We start from the raw sequence: 24,529 nt of genomic DNA, 5'->3' as shown, positions 1-24,529 counted from the left end.
TAAATAAATAAAAATTGAAAAAAATAATAAATAAATAAAAAGGCCTTCCTTACATTATTTTGAGACAATTAAATCCCAGAAATATTGTAGTAGAAATGTCATGATTATCAACCCAATTTCTTTAGCTCAGAGATTTAGGGACCAACTAAACTAAATGCTTTCTGAAAATCCATACTATATTTGGTATATGTAAGAGTCACATTCATAAGACTAAATTGTGCTCTTCCACAATGCAAGGGAAGAATTTGGCCTTCATTAACTTTCCATAAATCTGAGAGAAGGGAAATAAATTACATTTTTAGGCAATCCAGACATGTTACTTACATGAGCACGCCAAGAAATTCTGTTTGAATGAACTTAGCTGAAAAACAGACTCTAACAGAAATGAAAACCCTTTGATGTGTCTCTTGGAAGGTCCATTTATAGCACTTCTACATGAAAAAGCCCAGTGTCAAATGGTTTCTGAAGACGAGGGTGCTTTTGGCCACATGCAAAATGAAGAAGCAAGCAAAAGTTTCTGTGATAATCCCCTAGCTCCACTTACTGGGGAGTTTGCCCACTTTTTAGGAAACGCTTTCTTTACCCCTAATCAGTGAGGATTTACTTCTGATAAGTTGATTTCTAAAAGGAAACAGTCACGGGGAAGCCTGGGTGGCTCAACGGTTTAGCGCCTGCCTTTGGCCCAGGGCATGATCCTGGGGTCCCAGGATCAAGTCCCACATCAGGCTCCCTGCATGGAGCCTGCTTCTCTCTCTGCCTGTGTATCTCATGAATAAATAAATAAAATCTTTAAAAAAATAAAATAAAAGGAAACAGTCACTTAATATGTTGCCCCTCAAAGACATTTATATTTAAGGAATGAAGGCAGTGCCCATCCCAGAGCAAGATAGTTGAATCAATGAAACACTGGTGTCTAGAACATAACATTGAATAAAAACACAAATGGTCTCTTAAGATTTGATCTAGATCTTAAAATCTTGAGATCCTTTTGAGAAGGACCTACCTATTCCCAATGTCAGAGTGTCTTAAAAACATCCAGGAAACAGAACATAAGAGCAAACTTTTGGGGCACCTGGGTGGCTCAGTGGTTGAGCGTCTGACTTCAGCTCAGGTCATGATCTCACGGTTCTGGAATCAAGTCCCACATCGGGAGCCTGCTTTTCCCTCTGCCTATGTCTCTGCATCTCTCTGTGTGTCTCTCATTAATAAATAAAATATTAAAAAAAAAGACCAAACTTTTTACCAAACTGAAAGCAGGTAGGCTCAGAGTCATATTTAAATAATTATTCTTATCCCATAATAAATTTTTGCCAGAAGGAAATATTCAGTTCCTTACCAAAATATATGTTTATGGATATAGATAAAAGATTGCTTTTTGTTTCATTTAAATATATCTTGGCTTAGCATTCTGGCCAGGAAATGACTGGATAATAATAACTAAATTTTAATTGGTATATATGTAAGCAACTCCTACTGGCATGCTCTGTGTAAAAATACCTTAATTTTTCTAGTATTTCATTCAATTCTAAAAGTAACATTTTTTTAGGGTAAAAAATGTTGATTTTTGTTCTCATCCTCAGTGCCGCAATTATATGTTTGGGAATTGAATTTCTTCCCAAATGTCATTGAGATATTCTATTAATAAGTCTTATTATAAGAAAATGCTCCTTTCCTAGGGAGAGACAAGAAGTTGAAATGAACCCTTTATACCATATAAGAATCTAAAATCTTTCACTTTCTTTTGAATGTTATGCTATTTTATCCTCTATTCCTTTTGCTTTCATTTGCTTTATTTTTGTTGCTGTTGTTTAAAACTAAAATTGACCCTTGAACAATGCAGGGGGTTAGGGTGTCAACACCCATGCAGTCAGAAATCTGCATATAACTTTTGATTCCCCCCAAAACTTAACTACTAATAGCCTACTATTGACCAGAAGGCTTTACTGATAACCTAACAGTCAGTTAAAACATATGACGTACAACATACATATTATGTACTGTATTCTTACAATAAAGGAAGCTAGAAAAAAGTATTAAGAAAATCATAAGAGAAAATACATTTACAGTATTATACATTATTTATCCAAATAACAATCCACACATAAGTGGGCGATGCAGTTCAAATCCATGTTGTCAGGGGTCAACTATATTTAATTTGATATATATAGCGAGAGAGAGAGAGATTAGATAAATGTACTGGTGTAATACATAGATTTGTATGTTTTATGTTTTTTGTTCACAAATATACAGTCTTAAAAATACAAGTCTAATTTAATCTGCAAACTCTTTTCTTTTCAAAAACAGTGAATTTCTGAGGAAGAAAGCATGGCAATTTGTAGATAGTTATCACACCAAAAGGAACATCAATTGCAAATGCCATGTTAAACAAATGAAATACAGTAAATTAAATGAAACTACTTTCTGTAACACTTTATGCCTCTATCTGTTAATTTTGAAGAAGGCACCATAGTGAGGTTCATTTTAGTACAAAGTCATACTGCAGATGTACTACATTTATTTATTTTTCTTTATGAAAAAAATATATAAAACTTTACAGCCTGCCCCAGTTCTACATTAGGAATAGCATGAAAAGCTTTTCTATGTCTAACTTCCTCAACCCCTCAGATGTCTCTTCACATTTCCTCTCCTTCACACTACCCGTGTTTCAAACCTGTGTCTGAACCCTGGAAACCAGGGTCAAGGAACGAGGTGTCCTTCCTTCTGCCCTACTTTATACCTTTGACCCGTCTCCTCCAACATCCTCTAAGACATTCTCTCAATTATGCTCCTCTTCACCATCTTCAGTGGCTCCTTCCCCTCAGCCTTTCTATATAAACAAAATGATGAATCTCTTTTCTATCTTAAGAAAAAAATGAAATGTCTCTAATCTCTTTGTCTTCTGGTTATCGACCTGTGCATCTCCTCCTCATCACTGATTTCCTCAGTATCTCCTCCCTTCAGGCGGCTACGAACTAGTTCCACTCAATTCACTCCTCATCCTTTGTCCTCAGTTTGCTACCCCACCACCCTGCTAACAGTGCATAGAACAAGCTTCTAAAGGCCAAATTCAAGGCTCCTTTCATCCTCAAATAACCTGACCTCTCACAGTCTGGGGCACTGCCTAGCAAGCCATTCTTTTTTTTTTTTTTTCCCCCAAAACTCTTTCCTGTTTTCTTCCCATTCTCCTTCTAGATGTCTGAGAACTTCTTATAAGTCCTCTGGTAGGCCCCTCTTCATGCCCACCCCCACAAATGCTGTTGTTTATCCCAGGATTCTGTCCTGAGCCTCTTTTTCTTCCCAAAGATTCTCTCCTTAATTTTACCCATTCTCTTATCCCTCTTCCCATACCCACCTCAGAAAATGTGTTCCTTCTCAAGATTCCTTGCATGGACCTCCCTTGTTTCCTCAACTACAAAACAGCATTAATAAGAACAACTACTCATCAAGTTTTTAACTTATCAAGTTGTTAGATGATTAGATTAGATGGTGCAAGTAAGGCACTGAGTGTGATGCATGCCACAATGCCAATAATCATTGGCTTTTTTTTTTTATTTCAAGGTAAAAATCTGGCAATCATCCTCTGCTCTTTGCTAACATGGGAATAAGAAAAGTGGTCAATAAATGGGACAGAAAAGAAATCAAGCCCTGAGATACTGCTTTTTAATAACTCTTGAAACCCATCCATTCTTCTTTGGTACTGCTTTGACTGCTTTATATCAGCAACCCCTCTTCTATTCTATTTGTCCATTGTGTCATTTTCTAACATACAAATCTAATCCATTTTCTCCCTTACTTAATGTTGTTTAGTAGATCTCTACCAGCCACATTTTTTAAAAAAATTAATCTGTAGATGGCAGAGAAGAACTAATTTTGTATTTCCAGTTTCATCTGACCCACATATGTTTTATGCTCCATACAAAAAAAAAAAAATCAATTCCTTGGAAACACCAACAACTCATCACTTCTCAGTGCCCTTCTAGATACTCTGGTAAATCTTTCTTTTCTCAGGAGGAGTAGGAGTGGTCTGCCCTTTATGCCAGGCAAATCACTACTAGCAGTGGTTTGGTGTTTAGAGAATCAAAAAAGGACTTCAGAACAGCAAGCCAGATCAGGGTCTACATAGACAACACCAAGTCTGTCACAAAATCCAGAATAAAAAAAAAAAAATCCAGAATAAGTTGATGAGGATATTGTAGCCTGACAATGATAAAGTTCACAAGTGGTGATGGATTCCAGGGTAACTGAAAAGATGCTTGTGGGTATTTATAACTCATATATTTTTTTAATTAGCTAGTATCTGACATGTGGATGGATTAGGTGGTCTTATGAAAGAAGCAGCATAGCATTCATACTTACTTTATGTCTAGGAAAATATTACTGATCCTTTATACATCTTCTTATCCATCCCTTTTTTGTGAATACATCCTTAAATTTTCCTCATTCTTCTAGACAAGAGTTCATTCTGTCATAGGTGCTTCAGGCTCTACAAAGTTTTTAGTTCTTATCTAATTGTATGTATGATTGTTCATTAGTTTCATGTTTATCTTCCCAATTTGACTATACATTTCAAATAGTAGACACACCACATTGTTCATAATAGATATCCCATAAATCTTCATTGAAGGGATAAATTAATAAGTACATAAACAAATTCTGTTCTCTCTGTGGAAAGGGTTAATGCTGAGTAGAGTATTGCAATAGATCGTCCATGAACATCCTTTCTGCACTTGAAAGAACTGAGATATAAGTGCATGCCTACTTTGGGGACCGGATGTTTGACAATAAGCCTACCTCCATGACTTGTCATACCAGCTATGCCTTAAGAGTGCCAACATGTCTTCCTTCTCAGCCTAACATAAGCAGGACTTCTGAGGTGAGCAGTTCCCTTAATTAAAAACTGTAAAGCTTTCTGGTTTCATCATTATAAATAAAAATGTAAAGAAAATGTATTTTGAATTTGAAGGTAAATGTCTAAAAGTTAACTAACTGTTGTGTGAGTTTTGTTGTTGTTGTATATAATTTCTTTTCCCCTTCTCACAAATTTATGAACCTCCAAAGAATAGTTAGCTCTTGGTTACAAAACTGCAATCACTTCTCAGCCTTTCACACATGCTTTGGGTATTCATTTACTGATCTTGATGATATCGTGTGAAACAACTGTGCTAAATTAGACTCGATTCTTCCACAGAACTTCAGTAGGGAATTGTAATGCATCTGCATAATATGATGTTGGGACTGAATTGGGCCATCCTGCAATACCTTTTTTAAAATTATAAGCAACAGGAACAAACTGTTAGGGAAATGTCCTCTCAATTCCCTCAACTACGCATTTAGCAGATTTCCACTATATGGCCTTATGTTCATTAACATTCATGCCATTGTCTGTAACCTCATTTGTTTCAGTGTTTGCTTTGAATTTTCTTTGCTGAAATATTTGCCTTTGTTCTTTTTTCTTACTGATTCTTCTGGAGCTTTGACTATTCCTTTTGGTTTTAGCAGAATATTCTAGGAAGATAATTACTAAAAATTTACAAACACAATTTACAGATTTTTTTTCTAAAAAGAGATATACATAGAAGGTCACTTTTCACTGTTTAGGAAAATTTTGTGAAAAATACACCTATTGAATTCAGAGCCCCTCCCCCAATCTCCCAAGTAGAGAATCTACTGTCAATATCTGTATTTCCTGTTGGAATTATTTCCTAATTAAAAGTCTTCTTTTTCAGTCTAAGTATAATCTCAGTGATTAGTCAGTAGGACATGGACTATAGGGTTGGACTTTTTCTATTAAAGATGATTGATTTGCACAGAAATATCTACAATCTTATTTGGTTCTCCCTTGTTATTAAATTGTACAAATTTCTGAGAGCTCACATATATTGGCTGTGGAGATATGAGGCAAAGTGTTTCTGTCTTTACTTGAGCAGATTTGTTTGACCCATAGGTATATGTTATTCATACACTTGGTTTCACCATTATCGTGTTGTAAATAGATGAACAGATACCATAAAGTATCATTTTTATTCCATTTTGATGTTTTGGTGTTTTCATCTATACAGATCACCTAACACATAAGAGATGCACAACTGTTTTGATTGAAAGGACAAAGACAGGATGGATAGATGAATGGAAGAAAGAGAGGGAGGAAAGGGGGGAAGAGGGAGGAAGGACAGACTTCGATGAAATGAGGGGAAGGAGGAAAGAAGAATCTCTCATCTTCCTTCTACTTCTTTTCTTACTATTTTTAAAAGTCACCAGAGACTGCTCCACTGATACCTCCATATAAGTAATGTCCCAGATTTCTTCCAGACTCTTCTAAAAGAAGATAAAGATGCATCAGGTGGTTTACCATGACTATTACTGCTAGGACCTTATGGAATATAGTGTTTCTGGTTACTAATTATGAATTTATGCTGTGTTAAACAACATTTGCTAAAGTCTATATGATGACAGGATGAGGACCTAGTCCTCTGTATCAGGGTTTCTCAATAGTGGCACTATTGACATTTTGAAACAGATCATTTTTTGTTGGCTGGGGGGTTGTGGATCCTGTCTTGTGAATTGTCAAATGTTTAGCAGCATCCCTGAACTCTACTTTCTAGATCCCAGTAGTACCTCCTCTCACCAGTCATGACAATTAAAAATGTCTCCAGACACTGCCAGATGCTACCCAGGGGTGAGGTGAAATTGCCCCCAATTGAAAACCACTGCCCTGTATATACACTTATCTTATACAACAGCCATAATAGGTCACAGATTTTCTAGTAGACTAAGAAACCACTCTTTAAATTTCTCCCCAAGGGTCAATCATAGATCTCTCTGAACTTGCTGAGGAATCATCCTTAAGGCAGACTCTGTGATAAAACCCATTTCTAAAAAAAAAAAAAAAAAAAAAAAAAAACCATGTCTACCCCTCCTCAATTCCCAGGTTCCTTCACATACATAGCTCTGGGCAGCTCTCCCTTCTCTAGTCATCTACTTCCCATGCAGTGACCTCTCATCAACCACTCACCCACAGTTGAATTTAATTTTGAAAATGTCAATAAACAGGCAAAGTGTATTGGCCAAGCATATATTACTTCCCTGATAATAGAGTTATATTCTAGACTCTGTCGTTGATGATTCTTCCTGACTGGCTCATAGCATTACTATTATCAAGGATCATGATGAAATTCTCATGAGGTACAAGAGAAGCATGTTGAGGCTGACTTTAGACTCTAAATTGGGACATCCTGGATCAGAATCCTAGCTTTGCAGCTTATTAGATATTTGTAACGCTGGGCAAATAACTGCTCTTTGCCTTAGTCATGGCTGTTTGTAAAATGGGCATAATAATAGTACCCCCTGGATGAAATTATTATAAAGTTTAAATAAGAGTCTATCTGGGAAATCATTTAGAAGAATATTTAATATAGGTTAGCTCATTTTCTTATACCCATGATAATAGTATATCGTACCGTAGTATCTACCCCACAGGAGCAGACATACAACACAACACGAACACACACAAGACAATCAAAAATTATCAACAGATTGTAGTCATTAAGTTTGTTATTAAATAACATGTCATATTACATACTGCTTGTCTTACATTGGTGAATGTTTATACTAGCTTTCTTGATTTGCTCTAATTTCCATGTCAATTAGTAAATACTTAAGCAGAATGCTACTACTCTTTTCCAAATCTGTTCTTCAAATCTGTTTTTAAAAATAAAATACTTATTCTTTTTGTTATGATTAGCACTGATTTTAGGCTATACTATCGATGGTCATTTCAGTGGCTTTGATTCTCCCGCTCCATAGCATCTTACCCAAGACACATTACTCCTCATATCCATTCAAATTTTTGAAAAGAAATATATGTGTAAGTAATAAGAGAAAGAAGAAACCAATGGGTTTTAAAGGTTTATAGATTATAAGCAAAGAGGAAGAAAGAATAAGCTCACAGGAAGAATTTCATGATGATTCTGGTTTCCACCCTATAATGAGTATGAAACAGGACTTCTGAAGAAGGAAGGAAGCATTTTTGGAGGAAAGATGGCAAATCCAATTTAGACATGTGTAGAGGGAGAAGAGTAGTTGAGTAGGAAGGAGCTCGATGCTATTTTGACCTCAGCTCACAATAAACACTATGAGCATTCTCTACATGATTTCAAAAGGCTTTGAAGAAAATCTGCGGAGTCCAAACTCAACTAAAGCTTTTAGAGAAAGCCCAGAAAAAAATATTTGGATATTTTTGTTATAGCACAAATAAGTTCCCTTTGATAATTCCAGGTTTCCTAAAGAAAGGTGCAGAGGAAACTTTCTACAACATCGTTTAAATTAAAAAGACTAACAGCCTCATTGCTCATGCAAAACCAGAACAGGTTACCATCACCCCTTTATCTAGTTTCACGCCTAAATATCACCATCAATTTGTTGATAAAAATCAATAAGACAAATGGCATCTATAGTTTTCAAAAGCAGATGAGATAGTAGTAGCTTCATTTAATAGATGAGGAAACAAAATCTCAGTTACTTTAAATAATGTATCACAGGGCAGAGGCCTATAAATGGTAAAGCAGGAAGTAAAAGTCAGGGTTTTAAAATTCTACTTCAATGTTCACCCATTTTCCTTCCTATCATTCATTGCAGTACTGAATAAATATTTCCATAAAAAATAAAGAAGTTAACCTCTATGCCCATTACATCAAAACAAGTATAATCTCAAGGAGCAACTTTCTAAGATCAGAAAAGTGTTAAAATCCTGCTTTTATCAAAGGCTTTTGTAATAGGACATTTGACAAACTGCGCAAGGGCTCTTGTCCATCCAAATCACAAAATGTCACTTAGGCAAGAATAGTGGATAATATTACAAGTAGTCTAACATAAGCTGAAAAGAGAAGAAAAGAAAAGGGAGCACACAGCTGTGCCTCTTCTCCTCATGAGTGAGAGCTGTTTGGAGGTTTTATCATAGACTATTCCTAAGAGATAGGTAGGGAAAGAAAAGCAGCATTATTCCTGTTTCACTGAAAAGAAAACAAAAATCAGAAAACGATAAAGGGATTTACCTAAAATCACACAGCCTGTTGAGGAACAAATAGAACTCAATTGCTTTTGGCTATCCTTTCCAATAGGTTATGCTACCACCTATTATATAAATGTGAACAATTAAATTGGGGAATGGCTCAAAACCAAATGAAATCTCCTTTAATTTGCTACTCTAACTATAAAAAGGACCCATGTTGGGGCTTCACTATAATGGGCTCACTGTGGTGCAGAATTTAATACACTAAGTTCATCTTCAGAATTAACTTTGTTTGGGAATTTGTCCATTAGAATTCTTGAAGAAGCTGCTTCTAACACAGATTTGACTCACCACTGAGATTAAGTCTAAGAGAACTGCCCCAGAGAGAAATAACAGCTCTTCAAAAGAAGCTGGTGATCAACATTTTACTTCTGTTATTTTTCAAAACCCATATACAGAATTTGAACATTTTATCATTTCCCATATAATGATATTATTTAATATCTATTAATGGCTGCAGATGTAGTCACATCTATAAAACAGGATAATAATAGAATTCGGCCTCACAGTCTTATTATAAGGATTAAATAAGCTAATATTTTAAGGCACTTAACATACAAGTGTTTGTTGAATTTAAAAAATAAAACAAATCGTTTATTTTCATCCATACTGTGCTTTTAGTTTACCTCACTATAAAATTTGCCTCTCTTCAGACAGGTTTTTTTTTTTTGTTTTTTTTGTTTTTTTTGTTTTTTTTTTTTACCAACAGAAAAGTAAAAGAAAACATCAAGATAGAAAAGTATTTTTAACAAAGGTCAGTTAAGGATCTGATTGTATGAAAAAGAAAAGCTTTCCTGTGCTGAATGGATTTTTTTTTTTTTCTTACACAAAGGGGGAAGATTTTCTCTATAAATTTTCAGAAATGTAAAGAGACATAATGAGTAATTAACTAGAATTCCTAATTAAGTGTATACAGAGCAGAGGATGATTCTTGCTTTACTTTATCATCCAGTAGCATTTCCAAGAAGTGACATCCTCTTATACAAGGGTCTAAAATGCAAATTTAATTGTAATTATGATGGCCTTGAATCTGAGCAGAGAATGACACAAAAGTGTGAAGTTTCCTTGAATGTCCCTGAGGGCTTAAAGGTGTAGAAGTATTGAATGTGTATAAATAGTACAAGGAAGTTACTGCATCCCATTTTCCTAAATTAGAAATTGACAGGACAAACCCAAGAAGTAGCCCTTGGCGCTAGTTGGTATTCAGGGTATATGGTGAGCTAAGGAGGCATGACTCAGAGCTGAAAAATACTAGACCTACTGAAATGCATTCAGGTAAGGAGATAAGAGGAAAAAGCAGGTCTTCATGCTTGAAAACTTTTGAGATTTCAGGGTCTCAGTCCATTTGGGCTGCAACTGCAAAATACCACAGACTGAGAAGTTTATAAAACAACAGAAATTTGGAATCTCACAGTTCTGGAGGCTGGAAGTCTGAGATCATGGTGCCAGCATGGTCAGTTGAGCTCCCTTTTCCTGATGGAAGATTTCTCACAGTGTCCTCACATGGAGGCCAGGGATTCTCTGGGATCTTTTTATAAGGACATTAATCCAATTCATGAAACGGTCTACTTCCGTAGCTAAGAACCTCCCAGAGGATTCACTTCCTCATACTTTTTCTTTGGATGTTAGGATTTCAACATATTCATTTTGAGGGGACACACAAACTCAGACCATAGACCTCAGTCTAAAGTAAAGTATTTATTTAAACTATGGTACTAAGCTTCACTTGAGTTCTAAATGGCTAAACCATGCTACATAAAGATTGTCCTAAATATAAGGGGCAATTCACAATTATACTACCTTGTGAACAGAAACAAGAGTAGTATAAGGAAAGGAAGATAACTAAGTTACTCAGACTAAAAAGCAAATAGAACTCTTTCAATTCATGGTTTTGCTTCATTTCTGACAGTTACATTCACCAAATTAGGGATCTGAAAAAGTCACCTGAAGTTTACAAACTAAACCTTTCTTAATTCAGTTTGCATCAAGATATTATGCCTGTGAAACTCACAAATTCAGTATTAAAAGATCCCGATTAATAAGATATTGCTGAACATGCAGCCAAAACCAATGCCAATGTAGATTTCAGGTACACTTTAAAATACCATCCCATGGAAGATCCTAAGATAATGCATCACAGTAATTACAATATTGGAAATAGTTCAAATTTTGAATTCATACTAACCTGTATCCAAACACTAACTCATTTAACTGCTTATAATTTGGGAAACGTGTTTGAACATGTTTAGCCACAGCTTTCTCACCTGTAAAATGAATGTGATTATATCAACCCATAACCTTGGGGGAAAAATAAGATAATTTACGCAAAGCATTTATAAACATTCAATAAATTGAAGCTATTTTTATTGACCTAATACAGGGAAAACCCACTTTCCATTAATCATGTTAGGCTCATCACAATGTGTATGAAATGATGAAAGCATTTCACAGGTTCTGTTAAAATTAAATGAAAGTATTCATCCTATTTAATTAAAGAAAGATGACATAAAGCCCTAGCTTAGGGACTCCTACCTCCAGATAGCTGTGTTTAATGCCCATAAATACTTCTGGTAGGATTTTCTCTATTATCATCCCTACTGAATATTACACAGTGTTGACTTCACTATAGTATAAAAGCCCTTTTGAGTTGCTTTTGTCTTACCATTTTCATAGCAGGCATTTCCTTTCTTATTTGAGTATAGTCAGTTTTAAGTTCAGGAAGCAATGATTTGCCCTTGACCTTTTATCACCTGAGCTATCAAGTTAAGGACAGGTTATCCAGTTTTCTGAAAAGACCAGAAGGCTGGGATGGTCATAGTGAATCAGGGTCTTCTTCTACTTGGCCAAAGTAATATTCTCAGTATATACACTGAAAGTACCTCCCATTGGTAAATTAACATATACCTCTAATGGCCTAACTAAGTGTCTCAAAGTACAGTTGGCACAATGAAAGAAAACTCGTTTCATTTTGGTGTTTTGTTGTTTTACAGGTAACTATGCTACAGATTTTTGTATTGGAAACTGAACTAGGGACCTAATTCTTAGGTATGATGTTGGCTTAATTAGAGCATTGTCCATTACAGTTTGACATATAGAGTCCACTGATACAGCTTCTGAAACACAAGCACACAATTTCTTCAAGACAAATGTGGATGCTGCAATAAACTATAAATTGTATATAATTTTTCTGACCTAACTTTTTGTTGTCCTAATCAGGTTCTCCATGAATTTGGCTCTCCAAATTTCCATCTATGTGATCTTATGTATCAAATGGACAGAAAGCTAAATAAGGGGCAATGAATTAAAAGCATTAGCCTCTGTACCTCTGTACTTCTTTCTAATTAAGAAAGATGTTAATTGAAATTAGAGTGACACAGACTCTGTGCAGAAATCCCCAGAGTACTATAATTGGTTTGTGGAGCTGTCGCTCCAGGGTCATTCACTGGAGTGATTCCTGGTTGGGATGGGAGTGATTGAAAATGCTCACCTAAAAAGTAACCTCAAGCTTATGAAATAGGATTGCCAGTGTAAAAGCAAATATATCCACATCCAAATTAGATTTTCTTTAAACATTTACAGAGAAAGTATTTGAGGTCAGATGCTTTTACTAACCCATTCCCTTCAGTGGTTCTCCCCCCCATGCAATTTCCTTTAACTCAGTTTGATCACCCTAGACCTTTTAATGGCTTCACATCACCTACAGAACAAAGCAGAATATTTCAAGACGTCGACACCAGGCTCCACTACCTTTCTTATTCCTCCCCTTACGCTCACAGGACATTTCAACCAAACTCTTTCCCGCGTATGTGCATATCACTCTGCTTTCCCACCACGGTATATTTAAATTGTTACCTTCACTGGACAACTCTTCTGCTTCCTTCTTTACTCTGGAATAACGAATGTTTACCAAATCAAACCAAACTTATCCTGCAAGACCCAGCCCTAATACCATGTCCCCCAACAAATCCTTTACTGTTCCTCTTGGCTAAAAATAAGATCACCCTTTTGAACTCTTCTATCTCTTTATCTGTTTCCCCCGCTGACTCCTCCCTCTCTACCTAGTAGATGCCAAACTTCTTGAGGATGAAGATTATGTTTTGTTAATCCTTGTAGCCCCAGTGTTATCCCATATCAGGCACCAATTGAATAGTCATGAAATAAATCTTAGATTCAAAATAAGTTATAAATTAACAAGTATGAATATGTATTTTAAAATTTGTATTTAAGGTGCTTTGGGGGGACAGTGCGTATAATAGCTTCCCTTTGCATTAATTTGAAAAGAGTTTAAGCAAGGATAATTGAAAAGAAACAAGATAAAAGTAGGTATTAACATGACAAAATCAACACTAGAAATGAAAGTTAGTGTTTCATATGTAATACATATAAAACAAAGCATTGGGTATATCTTGTAAAATATATTAATAAATATCTGACATAATATAATAAAACTAAATGGCAAATTTAACACGCATTTGTCCTGGCTTAATAATATCAAAATAGCTGACAAAGTAATTCTTTTTTCTTGAGTCTAATTAATGGCACTGATTAATCAGCTTACTCCAAGCAAGGCTGAAAGTTAGAACTTAAAGTGAAAAAAATATATGATGTAATCCTTACCCTCAAGGATTCCATAAACAAGACACATTCAAACAAACTAATTTTTAAAAAATGTCTAGATTCCAAGAGGGTGTGCAACAAAGACATGAGGGTCTAAAGTCAGGAGAAGAAATATGCTTAGTCTGTTTGGGCTGCTATAACAGAGATAGCATGACTTATAAACAACATTTATTTCTTGAAGCCTTAGAAGCCAGGAAGTCTAAAATCATGGCACAGGCAGATTCTGATCTGATGAGGCACGTCTTCTGGTTCATAGACGACTCCTTTTCAGAGTCGTTACTTGGGGAGAAGGGCAATCTAGCTCTCTCAGGTCTCTTTTCTAAGGACACTAATCCCATTCATGAACTCCAACCACGTGACCTAATCACTCTCAAAGTCCCCACTTCCTACCGTATCAATTTGAGCATTCAACATATACATTTGGGTAGTACACAAACATTTAATCCATTTTAGATGTCCTCTTTCGAGAATCTGTGGAACTTACAACAGAATTTGAAGAATAGGGAGAATGGATCTAGATAGAAACTGGGATAGAGAATCCCATGCAAAAATGAACATAAGCAAAGATACTGAGGCAGGACATTTTCCAGAATTTTTCCAGCTTGCCAGAAATGTAAGATATAATTAGCTAATAATAACGATAATAATACCTAACATCTTTTGAGCAGTTCCCATATGTTGGGTATTATTTTATAAGCACTTTACATGTCTTAAATTCATTTAATTTTTCCAAGAGCCATATGAATGGAGGACTATATTTCCATTTAGTAGAGGAGGGAAATGAGAATTACAATTTTTTTTTTGAGAATTACAATTTAAAAGATAGGTTGGAATCATGTTGCATACTGGGTGAAGGAGACACCACCATATACCTACTCAGAAAGAATTGGAATGTACTAGCTAGAGGAAGATGAAGAGGGCGGATGCAGGTGAGGGAAAGGAGACACCCCTGGAAAAGGCATGAGAGGCATGTGTATGGGCGCAAAGGGACAGGGGCGAGAGAGAACCGCAAGAAGCTTATTGGAGAGTGCCTTGTGACTAAGTTAGAGAGTTTGGCAAACAGAACATGAAGAGCTTGTACACCAGGCTGAGGGCCTTTCTTTTAAAAGAAGCTTTTGGGGATTTGGAACAGTGTGAAGAAAGATTTACATTTTAGATAGATCATTCTTACAGCTGTGTAAGGAGTACATTTGAAGATAATTAGAGCACTGGCAGAAAGACCAACAGATAAGATGCCATTGGCCTGAAGTTTCTAGCAAATGTGGTCAGACACAGACCTAAAATAGTGATTGTAGGTGAGGAGAAGAGGGAAAATGTGGCAGATTATAGCATCCAAAAGTGGCCGTCACAATGTGACTTGGAGACTTCTCCCATCAAGAGGTAGAGTCAATACTCCCTCCCCTTCCATTACAGCATAAGGGACACTATGTGGTCTTTGAGCTTAGTGATGTGATGCAGATTCTATGTGGCCCTCTTAGGGTACTTGCTCTTGGAATCCAACCATCTTCCCATAAGAAAACCCAAACTAGCTCCACACAGAGAAACCACATGGCAAAGCCACAGAGAAATACCAGCTGACCACCCAACTGAGGTCCCAGCCATGATACTCCATCAACCGCCAAATGTGGGAGTGAAGCTGCCTTCTGATGATTCTACAGCCGGCCTTTAAGTCTTCCCAGTTGGGGCTCAAGTGGAGATTCACTGTTCCTACTACTGCTGTTAAGCCCACTAAGTTTGGGGATGGTTTGCTACTAGAAAAGGAGAAAATAGATAAATATTAGAAGGTAAAATAAAAAACTGTTGATGGTTCCTGAAAACTACAGCTTGACTGGCTGAAGGCTCTGTAGCTGGTAGACGACTAGGGCCAGGAAAGCAAGGGATTTGAAGTAAATGTCTTCAAGTCCTTGTCAAGTTGAATTCCTAATAAAATGGCCCAAAGGGAAAATGAGAAATCTGATCTCCCTTTAAAATATAAGAAGTCTGAGATGCCTGAGGGGTTCAGTGGTTGAATGTCTGCCTTTGGCTCAGGATGTGATCCCTGGAGTCCTGGGATCAAGTCCTGCATCAGGCTCCCTTGTAGGGAACCTGCTTCTCCCTCTGCCTATGTTTCTCTCTCTCTCTCTCTCTCTCTCTCTCTCTCTCTCCCATGAATAAATAAAATCTTTCAAAAATAAAATATAAGAAGCCATATCAAACATATTCATATATCTGATAGTAAGTCCCATTCTAATCTAAGTACCTGGCATGTTCCAAAATAGCACTGTAGTAATTATCATTTCAAGCAGGTAACATGATTTTTTTTTTTCCCCAGGGAACTATGAATACTTGAAAATATTTGGAATTTAATTTGGGGAAGTTTAATGGAAGATTATCTTGTGCTTTGTTTTCCTCATTTTTCATGACTCCTATTTATTATGTAGAAATATATGTCATGTTTCCAAGAACTCTGTCCAAACTGACTACAGCCAGACTTTTATGATATATGACTCAGTAGCAATATAGTTGGACACCTGGAAGATTTTTTTTTTTACCTGGAAGATTTTTAAAATTTATTCCTCAGGATAGAAATTTTAAACAAATGGGCCCAACTGCTAAAATTGCAAAAGAAAGAAACACTTTTTAAAATAAGAGATTTCATAAATCTTGATTTATTCTTAATGTTTGATTTTTTTTTTGTTTGGGGGAGGGGGGAGTCAGTGCTGCTACCTCATTTCTCTTCTTTCAATCAAAAGGTAACATCTAATTGTTTTTCCTTAAGAAATTAAGAAAACTGGGGGCGTCTGGTTGGCTGAGTTGGTTAGATGTCTGACTCTTGATTTCAGCTCAAGTTATGATCTCAGGGCCCCATGTCAGGCTCTGCACTCAGTGGGACATCTGCTTGAGACTCTGTCTCTTCCTTTCCCTCTGCCCCTCCACTCCACGCTCGCTCACTCTCATTAAGTAATTAATTAATTAACTAATTAATTAATTTTTTGAAAGAAATTACGAAAACTGAAGGAATATTTTCTCCTTGGTGCCAAACTATCTTCATGTGATAGCCAGCACATGACAAGCATTTTACTGAACAAGAGCTCAGAATTTTCCCTGCACAATAAATCTAATTAAAACCAAATGTAAAACAAAACAAAACAGAAAGAACACCATGAAGGGTGGCTTATCATACAGATCCACGGCACATCAGTTGCTTCAGACTCTGATTCTTATATGCCTTCTCCCCATCTCCCAGAGTAGGGTTTATGACTGTTAAAGCTGCATTTAGTAATCAGTTATTGCCAATAACTTCTGAGGAACAAAATGGATACATACTTAGCAAACATAGAGAATATTACGCTTGCTCACTCCAGGAAGCCTCCTGAGTGAGATGCCATACTGAACAATAGAAGGAATTACATTTAAAAGTCTTTCTCTAACTACTAGACATACAGCAGCAGCAGCACAGTTTCTGCCTCACTCTCCCAGACTTCCTCCTTGCCTAAAACTATCTTGTAACAAATTAACTGACATAATTTAGAGATTAAGTTGATGAGTAATAGTCAAAGGGGTGTACTCATAAAAAGGGTGCAACTCATATGTCCATAAAAAACAGGAAGTTCATTATATGCCACACATAAAATAAAAACTGCAGGGCGTCTGGGTAACTCAGTGGTTGAGTGTCTGCCTTTAGCTCATCCTGGGGTCCTGGGATCGAGTCCCACATCAGGCTCTCCGCAGGGAGACTGTTTCTCCCTCTATGTCTCTGCCGCTCTCTGTGTGTCTCTCATGAATGAATAAATAAAATCTTTAAAAATAAAAACTGCTTTAATTATACATATTTTTACGTAGGAGGCTCAATATATACCTGTATACATACTCTGTGTGTGTAGGTGTGTGGATCAGGACCTACCTTTTATTTTTACTACTATATGGCAAAAGGGGAGGATATTGTAGTTTCTATTTGCCTGCTTATTCAAAATCGTGTGCAGCACCCTTTTTAAAAGTAATTGATGGCCAATATTGTACAATGTAACAGGAAACACTTCTTTGTTGCTAAGCTAAATGGACAATTTAGGGCATACATATTCATAAGGCTTTGGAACGTTTCCAATAAATGCTGTATCATGTAGGAGGAAGAATGGGCTTGCATTAAGCATATTTTGGTAATTGGTAATGCAACCTCCCAGGTCCCCTGGGTGTACAGCTCTTGAGTGATCATCTTCCAAGCCATGATGATTTCACAAGCTCTAATGCACTGGTTTTACATAATTAAATTTTAAAGTAAATTTAATGAAATGTTCAAGAATCTCAGAAATAGGTGTTATGACTGCAAACAGGGTAGCAAAATGAACTTTCCCATGTCCCTTCTTCTTTTAGCCAAACTTAACGTGTACTTATAGCAAATATATATATAGATATATAGATATATATCTATATATATACGCTCAATTCCACAGAAAGTGACTTCTTTTGTAAATAAAAGAAAACAAGAAAAGAAAGAAAGAAAGAAAGAAATGGCAAGGAAAATAAAATATATTAGTTTTCTCAAACACAGTTGAAACCATAGTTTACTGTGGGGAAACACAGTTGAAACCAAAACTTAACTTTGGGGGCTTCTACACACAAAAAGATTTAATCTGATACTCCTTCTTTCCTTCTGGAAAAGAAATGAATTGGAAGTCTCATTTAAACTCTTACAAATAGCTAGACATTCAAGTAGTTTAACCAAACTGTCCTGCCAGTTCAATCAAATTACTCTTAAATAATAATATTTTGAGAATTTCATGTAAAAAAATATCATGTAAAAAAATGAGTCAAGAACTACATTTTTATTGTATTCACTCATTCAATACTGTGCTAAGCAAAGGATTATCAAAAAATGATTATGACTCAGTACATCGTAACAGCACAGTGTTCTTTGAGGGAATGCAAATGAGTAAACTTTTTATTCCTGTCCTTGAATTCTCTGATAAACTTTAGCACAGCCAGCCTATTGGTCAGTGTTCATCCTCCAGTATATGCCAACTCTGTATTATCTTTAATACAAATCTATTTTTTTCCAAAATTTTTAAAAGTTTATTTAAAAATAAATGATGATGGTATTTATGCTCTTTTCATCATATTGGAAGCTATCAAGTTATCAGTATACAAAAATTATCTATTCTAATTAGGGTGATGGAGGATATTTACCCCTTTCCTTATTTACCAGAGATGTTTCCTTCCATAAGAGATGCAATCTTGAGATAGCAGCAGGATTATATAATGGGCAATATTTTTGATGACATATATATATATTCAAAGGAAAATTTGCACAGGTAGTTGAAAACAGAGTGCAAAGCATAAGTCTGGGAGCCAGAGAGTCATCTCTGAAATCTTTACACTATGGGTTATGTGACTTTTCAAGTAGGTTATTTTATTTGGTTCAGTTCTTTCATTTATAAGTACAGAATATAATATGCCTCTATGGAAGGAACACTGTGAAGATTAAAGAAAATGTATGTTACTGCCAACTATATAATAGATGCTGGCTATTTTTGTTCATTATTGTAGAGAGGGGAGAAAAAGTGTGTTGTAACACTGCAACATTGGCAACAGTATTTTTAATCTTTCAATTCAGTGCTCATGGTGCAGGAGTGAAGAGAGTCGAGAGGCAAGTAACTAGATATTTTACTTCAGAGTGACGATAAATGAGCCACTAATGAGTTCTGTAAATGATTACTTACCCACCTAGCATCTGGTATCCTCCCCAATATTTGCCCACAGAATATCGTGAGAACAAATATAGGTAATATTTTGAAGTAATGTCTAATATCCAAAAAAAAAAAAAAAAGGAAAGTGGAGTTTTTTATTTTGTGCAAACAACAGTAGTTTCCAGTGATCAATGTGTTTTCATAGTTCTCACTATTTCTACTGATCTGTACTAACACCTTTCTTGGGACAGATGTCAAAAATTGGACAACCTATGTAAAAGGAACAAAATCTATTTAAATTATTCCTGTCGTTAATAATAATATATTGAGTATCATTCAGAACAGAAGGACAAAACCGAGTTAGTTATACACTTCAGTTCACACATAAATGACCCTTTAACTAATTTGAAGAGCGAATGTGATAGAGATGGGAGCACAGAATGAAGAGCATAGGGCCATGTTGAAGCTACTTGTTCATCTCACACACTCACTTTTTCTAAATCCCCTGCGTGGAAAAATTTTGGCCTTTCCTCTACAGGCACTTAGTGGACTCTGAGGTCATCATTTCTTCAGGTTTCAGCTCCACGGTTTCATTATCAAGGATGGATTATCTGCAGAACCAGACTCCACTCTGCCCAGATGCCTTTGTCAGGTGTGAGCAACTTGCAGGTGGAGGCTGTTTCGAAAAGTCAGGGTCTAGCATTAGCAAAGAATCTTTCTGGCCAATCTATCCTGAGATGCTGCAAGGCACAGGTGAAACCTCCAGCACTGATTCTTGCTTACTGGAGAATTATATCCCATCTTACCAATAGTTCCTTTTGTGATTTATTCTTCTTCTCTTATAAGAATTTCATTCTCTATTCCTTTTATACCTCCAAGCATTAGAGACAATCTTGACCCAATATAAGAATATGCAAGATATCTCCCCCCACTAAATAAAATAGGTATCTATGTACATACTGCACATCCATGATGACAAAGTAAATTTAATTAAAGTAATTCCTTCTCTCCCAAGATTACTCCATCAATTTATGGTTAATTTCACCAATTTCAATTCGTTCTTCAAATGGACATGGAATGAAATATCTGTAGGGAAAATGTCCAGGCATGCTTAGTTGGGGGAACTCCTTCGTATTCTGCGTGAGCCCATGCTTTCTTCACTGAGACTCTTCCAGCCTTGCACAGGAAATAAAAGAGGGTGGGGAAAACCAGAACCAGGGCAGGCTTTTAAAGAATCTAGTGGGTCATGGTTGTGCTGGCCTTCTTGGAATGACATATTCTTAGTTTGAAAGGGATATGAGCTGGGGGTAATTTGCAAATGAATTCATCTGCAAATGAATGAATGCATCAAGCACAATGAAAACACTGTGTCTGAGATTATACCATATTGCTCACTGTGGCCACTTCCACAGAATTTGTTTCTCCACCATCTGCACCAGTTCCATTCCACTATCCAACACGAGGCCCTGAAAAATGCAAGCCACTAAGAATAACTTGTGAAAGGGGCTGTGTGAACAGTTATTATGCTTGTGTTACTTCCTTAATACCCCTTTTTAATGAAAAGAAGAAACCTACATCAGAAGCAGCACTTAAAATTCAGTTTGGAGAGGCTTCTGGCCTCTACTAAGTAGCTTTTCCCCCTAATCTCTTTCTTCTTTTCTTCTTTGCTGTGTAATAATGTGTTTGAACTGAAGGAAAGCTAAGTTCTCACACCCATGTCTGGGGTAAACTGATTACTTTTAAGGGAGTACATGGATAACTTCTTTATCTAGATTTTACAAAAGATGTTTTGTAAGCATGATCGAGTAATACTATTTTATACATATACTATCCAAAATCCACTTTTTTTCACTCCAACAAATTATTCCCCTTCTCATAACTATCTTGTTTATGAGCAATTTAATTTCACCTGTACTCTGATAACTAACTGTATTTCTCTTACTATACATATCTAATTTGACAACTGTATATCAAAACTAGCCCAAATGAAGCCAACTAAAATAAGACTGAATTTCTATCTAGTTTGCATTTGGACCCAGGTGAACTACATCAATAAAATGGGAGCAAAGCACTACTAGATTTCACCATGCCTCTCATTTTCAGAACACTTAATGTTAGTTTGCTACAGAACCATGGATCTTACCTCAACGGAGGTCTGGGCTTCAAACCCTGAACTTACATCCTGGGCCTTAAAGCTATATTTGTGATGACATCTGTGTGCTTCTGTAATTAGATCCACAGCATCTGCAACAAGTATTTTCACCTTTGAAATGTGTCTTCAGAAAAATAAATAATGCATTGAAAATTAGAGAAAGTATACAAGCATGTGTTGCTGTTTCTTTGAAAAAAATTCCTCCAGGAGTCTGGGAAATGGACCTAACCAACATATCACACTATCCAAATTAAGTCCATGGAAAAACTGAATTTCTAGTAAATCTTAAATATTTCAAGGGTTTAATGACTTCTAATCAATGTTCCAAGTATCCCCCAGTACCATTCATTCATTCATTCATTCATTCCTTGATGCTATTAGAAAAATAGTATGCAGTAGTCTAACCAACACAAAGCTATCTATAGCTATCACACTTTCCAAATACTGTGACCAGAGAGTATTCATGAAAGCACAATTTATGAAAATGCCATCAACATCAATTTATCCAAGAGACATTTACATTTCTGTGTCATGGTACAAAACAGAGAAAAAATCTTGTAAGAAAAAAATATCCATCCAGCAGAGACCCAAGTCCTCTCTCTCTCTTTCATTTTCTGTTGACAGGTGTATTTTCAATGATTCACATAAATTATTTGCAATCCATGTGCTCCACTTTTGGTATAGGACATTTCTCTAAAATTCTCTCAATTTTCTGAAACTTAAGGATCTACACAAACATTAATAACAAAAACAGGAAATGCAGGTAAACACAAATCTTTTCTGCATTAATCTCAGTTAAGATGTTTTTTCCTTCAAATTCAGTTCAAAGTAGATTCCATTTATAAATTTCACTAGCTCCATATAAGTGTATAATTCTAACTACACAGAGGGAAAACAACCTAACAAAAATGTGATTTATCTTTGCTAAATTACCACTGTGACATGGCATTACTTTGTCTAAATTAAGCAATTATGACATAATGGCGGAAGAATGCTACAATAAAAAAGTCATCCATTCCAGCTATTTTGTAAATATAGGAACACTTTTTAAACGCACCCAATACACAATGTTCTAAATCTGTCAAGAAAAATAATTGACAAAATTATGAATTAATTTTAGAAGACTGTAATATAGTAACCCTGCAAGAATCAGGAGCTTAGAGAGGTAAGCGAATGATTAGATAATCTGCTAGTTTAGCTCAACTGAAAAAAATACTTTAAATATTTTTTATGAGAAGCAACTTCTTAAAAATAGTGTGCTTTGTGCTGTATTAATAAAGCCTTTCTTAAGATGACCAAATTTTAGCTATTTTATTGGTGAGAGGAATTACATAAATTTTACTTGAGAAACTAGGGCTCATGTTAAAAAAATATTTTTTTAAAGTAGAAAATATGTGATGAGTTTAAAATAGGAGATGGAGAAAACGAGAGGGAAATTCTCAACAGAAATGTGATACTTGTTTCTTTTTCTGTCCATGAATCTAATAAAAGTTTTATGAAAAGGTTAAATCCTCTTGAACACTTAGAAATTATTTTAAAAAGGATTTAACGGCTGATGTTTAAGGTAAAATGCATATCTCTTCCTATAATGCCTAAACATCCTTTTACTGACCTTTGTGAAATGAAATTAAATGTTTTTAGAAGCAAACTCTTTCTTAGTTCATAAATATCAAAAAGTTGGTTGCTGTGGATTTCTTTTAAATTGAAATATATTGTCCTTGTATTTCTAACAGATGTTCTGTTGACTAGGCAATGTGATCACTATGTCACCATTTGATCAACTTCCATAGGAATATCTGGAGTTGCTGTTGGATTGCACACTACGGATGTGGAAATGCATACTCCCTGCACTGAGAGAATTTGGTGTCTCCTCCTTCCTTGGCATTTTAAAGCAATATGGATGCTGGAACCGTCACACACCCAGGACAAGACCAAGGAATCCATCTCTACCCATTGGCTCTCAGCCAGAAAACAAACCTGGTGCTGTGAGTACATGCACGTCAGTTTGGTTTTGAGCTCCTACATGAAAAATTTCATTGTCATCTGAACTCATTCTATGCTAAAGTATATTATGTAGTCATTTATCTTTTAGTTATTTGATACATTTTTAAAAAGTTATCACATCCTAATTATCCATGCCCCTTTTTGAGGTTTTCTAAACTCTCATACCCTATTTTTAAAATATTCTTATTTACTAAAGTTTTCTATATTAAGGTAAAAATAATACTTCTTGATGTCTTGTTCTCATTCCAAATCTTATTTTGTTTTCTCTTTAATTTTATTTATTCTAAGAATGGAATGCAGAAAGCAGAGACCAGTGGGGTTCCGCTGTAAGGAGAGTCCCGGACAGTTTCTCAATTTACCTATGAGGAAGAACCAGGTTTTTTTCCTGATATCTGTGCAGATTCATACCTTTGTAAATATAAGAAAAACAAATTTCTGGAAAAACGGAATTATAGGAAGGCATGCAAAATGCAAGATTAAACCATATTATTAGGTGTAATGGACACAGAATTATTTCTTCAGGTTATTTTAAAAGGTTCTAGACACTTACTCTAAGTTTCTGGATGTGTCTTGTCCTGGTCTGTTGCTGACAGTTTGCAAACCAGCACCAGTCCCCGGATCTGATTACAGCACAGGAGCTCGGACTCCTTCTCTCCAGCTGGCCTTTCTTTAGGAAAATCTTCTCTCTGCTGAAGGCTGTCTGATTTCCTTTCTTTGTGTTCTCCTACCAGTTCTCTGTACTTCTCTGTCTCACAAAATACTTGAATAATGTATCATAGGACTAGTCCTTTCATTGTGTCTGACTTGCCCATGTTGATACAGAAGTAAACACAAATGGATTTACTTTGAAGCTAATGAATATCAGGTTGTGGTCCATTTGCTAAAGAGGCCCCTGTGAGTGAGGGAAGCTGTAGGAGCTGCAGGATGTCCCAGGTGAGGAGGGGAACAAGGCTGCAGTCAGTAAGCATTACTGTGTAAACCTTTTCAGCAAATTCCCTGAAGAGATCCTAGAACAGAGGGACCTGA

General features: G+C 35.9%; 1 long non-coding RNA gene across 9 annotated transcripts in view; it reads right to left on the bottom strand.

Moving 5' to 3' along the window:
• LOC144313047 (uncharacterized) overlaps nucleotides 1–24,529 on the bottom strand; it is a 554,585-nt gene that overhangs the window by 381,373 nt on the left and 148,683 nt on the right. The window contains exon 3 of one of the 9 annotated variants that reach the window (XR_013378728.1): nucleotides 21,491–21,591. The exons of the other annotated variants lie outside the window; for them this stretch is intronic. This is a non-coding gene — a long non-coding RNA (uncharacterized LOC144313047). The remainder of the gene's footprint in view (nucleotides 1–21,490; nucleotides 21,592–24,529) is intronic. 9 annotated transcript variants of the gene reach the window in all.

Source organism: Canis aureus, chromosome 4 (assembly GCF_053574225.1).
Source record: "Canis aureus isolate CA01 chromosome 4, VMU_Caureus_v.1.0, whole genome shotgun sequence".
In the NCBI taxonomy this organism is placed as follows: Eukaryota; Metazoa; Chordata; class Mammalia; order Carnivora; family Canidae; genus Canis; species Canis aureus.
Note: the sequence above shows the minus strand (reverse complement) of the source record. Positions and strands in the feature narration are given on the sequence as shown.